This window comes from Ananas comosus, linkage group 7 (assembly GCF_001540865.1).
Source record: "Ananas comosus cultivar F153 linkage group 7, ASM154086v1, whole genome shotgun sequence".
NCBI lineage: Eukaryota > Viridiplantae > Streptophyta > Magnoliopsida > Poales > Bromeliaceae > Ananas > Ananas comosus.
In genome coordinates, this window is record NC_033627.1 from 9,475,522 (window position 1) to 9,481,920 (window position 6,399).

Consider the following 6,399-nt stretch of genomic DNA (forward strand, 5'->3'; position numbering starts at 1 on the left):
CGGCCGCCAACACAATCGCCTTAAGCCAAGGACTAGTATCACTCAATTGATCTCTAGCAACTACTAGAGTATCAACCCCACTTCGACCCAATCGATCAACTTCCGCCGCGTCATAGGTTCACGTCGCACTCACGCACCTATAACCTTAATGCTCACCGTCCTAGGGTCTCCTAGGTCAGTCCTAGACTCTCTCTTTTGCTTGCTCTTACTCGCTCTGATACCACAACTGTCACGCCCCCGCCCCGAGCCCGCTACCAATTTGGTCCGGATCGAGCGCGGCGAACGGACGCCGAACAGACAGAGTCTCCCCTGTCCGCCCAAGGCTCAAGCGACGAGATCATGTACACAAGTTCCCAGGAAAAACACTCGTTTACATACATGATCAAACAATGATAGCGAGAGCACAAACAGTGCTAAACAAACGAGAGCAAGCAACACATGTAAAGCATACAAGTGATAAAAGAGAGATGTACTTATCTATTGATTCATTTAACTTTATACAATTATTACAACTAGTACTCTTCCAAAACTATACAATATATACACAATCCTCACAACCTCACCCTATACATCATCTACGCTCAAACATAAGTACAGGGTAGGGCTAATGCAAAAAGGAGGAGAGCTAGCTAGAACATGAACCACTAGGGCGCTACGCCCTTGCCGCGATCCTCTCCCGGGACGCTCGAGCTCGGACCTGCAATGTGGTGGAGTGAGAACTACGAATAGTTCCCAGTGGGTTCGGCCGCCGATACCGCCGATCTCCCCACTAGGTCTTGAGCAGGCACAGATAGATATGCAGATAGATAGATATATAAAACTGAAAGCAGGGACTTCCAAGAGAATTGATATTCAAGACATCGATGGGGATGGGTCTCAAGCCCATATTACAAAGTAACCAATGATGGAAACTCGACTTAACACTTGAAACATCATCAAGTCTTAAGTTCAATAAGCCAAAGTACATCATATGGAGTGATTGCAAGCACTATAATATAAAATTTTCATCCCAAGTAAAGTGCTTGATATCCGTATTGAAAAGGGAAGGTTGAACTAATAAAGTTCTTAATAGACCTACAGTAGTATTTACTGAAGTATTAAATACGGGACACTTCTGGTAGAGTCTACCTATATGAATGTGAAGTGTGGCCGCTTCTAGGAGTTAAGGGCTTGACTCAGTTAGCATTCATGAAACAGGATGCGGACACAAGGCCATAAAAGTGTCAGCAATAAAATAGAGCACTCGACTGATTATAAATTTCTATGTGTGATATGTTCGGTTAGTCGAAAATAATTGTTGGTTCAAAGCTTGTCTACCATTCAATTATGACTAACTTTGATGTGTTTTCACTAAGTGTAGGTTCAAGTTTTAATACACCTACACCTATGCATACGGTTTTGTCAAGTTGTCAAGAATTTCGATTTTGATTTTTGATTTTGTTTTATTTTGCATTNTTGTCTACCATTCAATTATGACTAACTTTGATGTGTTTTCACTAAGTGTAGGTTCAAGTTTTAATACACCTACACCTATGCATACGATTTTGTCAAGTTGTCAAGAATTTCGATTTTGATTTTTGATTTTGTTTTATTTTGCATTTTGATGTATTTTTATGTATTTTAAAAATTGGTGGGGAATTGTAAGGAAATTTTTAAAATAATATATTTTGTTTATTGATTTTTAGTGAATGGATGTGATTCTTCGTGAAAGGATGCAACCCATAGTGAATGGATGCAACTCTTAATGAATGGATGCAACCCTTAGTGAGTAGATACAACTCTAATCAAAGAGTGTGACTCTTAGAGTGAAAGGATGTGATTTTTAGTGAAAGGATATGAGATGAAAAGACACATCTTTATAGTGTGTCTTTTCGTATATACGTCCGTTGGAATTAATTCTTATATTCATTGAACTTGACTCATAAAACGAATTGGTAGTTATGATAAAATAAAAAGTCACAATTGAAGAGCCACTTCATGAAACACCCGTTCATGAATAGTCACTTCATGAAGCACCCGTTCGTGGTCTATATAAGTCCACAACGTTGGTTGCAGAAAGAAGATAGAAAAACAGTTGAAGAGTTTAAGTCTCCATTCACAATAATTATATTCTTGTTTTCTTATTCTATTTCTTTTGACAACTTAATCAAATGAGTGCTCAAAGGCTCGACTTCGTGTGTGCAAACGCAGTTGAGGTTTATGCTTCATTGTATCCTGGGAGGCTGTTCGTTGACCCGGTACACACCAAATTGTTAGAACGGTGGGGACGGATTAAGCCTTAAGGAAAGTGGCATTGCTACACGCTTTGAAGCCTTTTTCATCTTTCTATTTCATACATTTATCACTATCTGTTCACCTACCACCATCATCTCAACCCTATATCTCTTCATCCAATGATTAAAAACTCAAAAGCATCACTCCTTTGGTGCTTTTGAGAGTATTCTAGCTCAACTATATATACAGCAGGACTGCTGTGCTCTTAAGAGCACGGAGGCCTCCGTGCTCCTAAGCCGTTTTCGATGAGGGAATTTTCGAATCGACGATCGGCTCCGTTAGACTTGATCTAGCGTATTTGAAGTTTCTAGAAAATAATTTTTGTGAATTTTTGATATCATTTACCTAGTGATCGAAAGGGTTCAAAATCAATAATTTTTAATGGTTGATATCTGCCATTTTCAAGTTTAACAATATAAAAGTATTCAAATCAGATGAAATTTTGATTAAAATTTTTTATACTATCTACAACAAGATCAATATTTCTGATCGAAAATTTTAGTGCTATATCACCACTTTTTAGGGGCCGTTTGGTTACATGTAGTTGCAACTACACTGCAGTTGTAACTGCATGTAAATACAAATTTCGTATTTGGTTTGATGTATTTAACTCCAACTACTACAGTAGGAAGTGCAGGAGGAGGCCCAACTGCAGCAGTTCGAACTACGTCCAAATTGGCCGCAATTCCAACTACGTACAGCGGTTGGAGAGAGTAACTTTAAATAAAATGTATACTTACCTCTTCAATATTTTTTAAACAAAAGTTATTTTTCTTTTTTATATTGGAGGTAATTTCACCATCATATATATAAAATAATAAAATTTTAAAAATTATTTCTCAACTGCATACAACCAAACAAATTATTTATACTTGCAGCGCTTTCTACTACATCCAACCAAACATAATTCATGTAGTTGTAATTGTTGTATTTCCAACTGCATGTATCTCTAACTACACTGCATTTATAATTACATCTAACCAAACGGCTTATTATAGAATTTTTATTTTCAGGCGTTAAAAATTATTGATTTTGAATCCTTTCGATTACTAAGTAAATGATATCGAAAATCGCAAAAATTATTTTCTAAAAACTTCAAATACGCTAGATCAAGTCTAACGGAGCCGATCGTCGATTCGAAAATTCCATCATCGAAAACGGCTCAAGAGCACGAAGGCTCCGTGCTCCTGAGAGCACAGCAGTCCTGCTCACTATATATATATATATATATATATATATATAATATACTATATGAGTATATTATAGATCTAGGATACTTTACAAAGTATCATCCCCATGTTGCTATCCCGTTTTTAGGCCATGGATCTACTTTTGATTACAAATAGCCCTTGGATCCAAACACTATTTCACCTACACCACTACCACCACCTACCACCATCATCTCAACCTCACATCTCTCCATCCAAGGCTAAAAACACACAAGTACACTTGGTGTATACTTGTAAAGTAATTCTAGCCCTAACTCTATATAATATATTATATTATATATATTATATATAATTATATATATATATAATATAATATAATATATATATATATATATATATATATATATATATATATATATATATATGAGCTCCTATGCTTTTAAAAGTACCAAGTCATTGTGTTTGTAAGTTTTCGGCCCTTGGATTAAGGGATGTGCGGTTAGGATGATGTGGCTCTCTAAGGTTGAGTAGTGTTGGTTGAAATAGTATAATCCAACGATAAAAATGATTAAAAGAGAGATCTAACGTAAAAAATTTACAAGGCAACCAAGTTTTTGTGCTTTTACAAGCACCATAGCCGGACTATATATATATATATATATATATATATATATATATAATATATATATATATATATAATATATATATATATATATATATATATATATAATATATATATATAAACTCATTTAGATGGTTGGATATAGCATTTTTGTATTTTTTAATAGGATTAATTGAGCTCCCTATAAATATATTGAATAGCAAATATATTTCTATAAGTTCAGTTTTTTATTTTTATTCATGTAGAAGTCCAGTGATATTCATATTTGCCCCTTTGATTTGGTACCGTTAGAGCACTGTTTAATTTCTAACAACAGTTAAGTGAAATGATATTTTTTTCTTATCCCTCCAAAAGCCCCAACTGCTATATTTATTCCTCTCAAAAAAGTATTTTATCTAATAATATAATAGGGGTAAAAAGATCAGTTTAACTCATTCAATAATGAGGGTTAAGTACTTTACTCGTGATTAATTATATTTTTCTAATGGATCTTAATAGCATGGATATATTTGTTTTGTACGAATAAAAATAAAAAATTGTGCTTTGTATGGATATATTTACTATTCGATATGTTTGCAGGGAGTAGTTGTATGCTATTAACCCTTTTTAATATATATGCTCCTTAAAGATAGGTTATCCTACAGGTGGAGGGATGAATTTTATATCCATCAAAACTATGATCTCTTTAGGCCCTTTTTGATAACAGAAAATATTTAGAACGAAATATTTTATTTTTCAAATTTTACCAAAAAAAAGTTAAAAATAGGGATGCAAACGGGAATCAGCTGGATTGGTGGAGCTCCCACTTCGATTTGCTCCAAATAAGGCAGTAAACGGGAAAAAAATAAACTGATGCGAGATAGGAAACATGATAATTTTTATGATCGAGGCGGATTCGGGCAGGAAACGAAAAAAATTTTGATCCGCTCCAAATCCGCCACGAATCCGCCCCGTCATGATCCGCTCAAAATCCGCTGCGAAAACCGTTTATATTTTAAGAAAATATCCCTAAAAATAAGATATTTACAAAAAAATCACAATACAAATAAATTGATACTCTCATTTCTCATGTATTTGAAACTTTTAAATTTTGCTTCGAATTGTAATTGATATTTTTTATTTTTATAATTGATGTTGTTAATTTTATATATAACTCAGTAATATTATTTATTATTATTAAAAAATTATTAATTTATATTTTACAAAATATATTATAATTTTTTTAAAAAAATATTAATTAATATGGCGAATTCGGAGCGTCGGTGGAAGATGGGTTATGAAATTTTGGTAGTCCGGTGTGGGAGGCGCGGTGGGTCTCCGGCCCCCAAATCCACCCCACTTGTATCTCTGGTTAAAAATAACATAAATAAATAATTTCGGTCAAAGTGGGAAATTCTAGTTTATCATGCCCCCACCTACCTCCTATTCATCGCCTCCCCCAAAAGCTTCGTCTCCCTTTCTCTCGCTCCACTTAACTCCATTTTCTTACCTAATCTTAACCTCCCTGAAAAACTTTATCTACCTCTCCCTCTCTCATCTTCATGGACGGAGCTATTAATAGACCCAAAGGGGCCGTGGTTTCTCTCAACTTTTCAATATTTAGTTTATAATCTTTTGGTAGCTTATAAATTTTTAGTTAATTTTTAAAATATATGAACATATTTTGTAAAAAATATTTAGTACTTAGTATAGGGCTCTCTTTTTTCTTATGTGTTTTATAGGTAAAAATACGCTAAGAACCTCTTAATTATAGTGCATTTTATTAACAAAAATTTAAATTCTAACTAAATTACTATTAGATTTAGTAAAATTCTTAAGTTATTTGATTAGAATAATGTAAATAAAATAATTAGAATTTAAGCGAGTGTAAGTTAACGAAATAAATTTAATACTTTTTAACATTAATTATCTAATCACTAAATTTTTTTTATTAAGAATTTGAATAATTAAAATCTTATTTATTGTTAAAATTTTTATTTGTATATATTTTGGCCGCCCTCGTGATTGAATCCTCGCTTCGTCCCTGCTCGTCTTCACTTCGAACTCTCAAATCCTACATTTCTGGGTAGGAAGCCGGTGCTTTCTCTTTTATTTTTACTCCATTTCTTCTCTAGAATTCATCTTCATTATCTTCCCTCTTTACAAATTTATGTAATATTGCTTATATTACAAATTTAAATACAATTTATTCGAACAAAATATTTCATATAAGTTATTATCTATGTTACGAACACAGGTTCATAGTATTAAAGGGCAATATTGGTATTTAAATTTGTAATATAAGCAATATTACATAAATTTGTAAAGAGGGAAGATAATGAAGATGAATTCTAG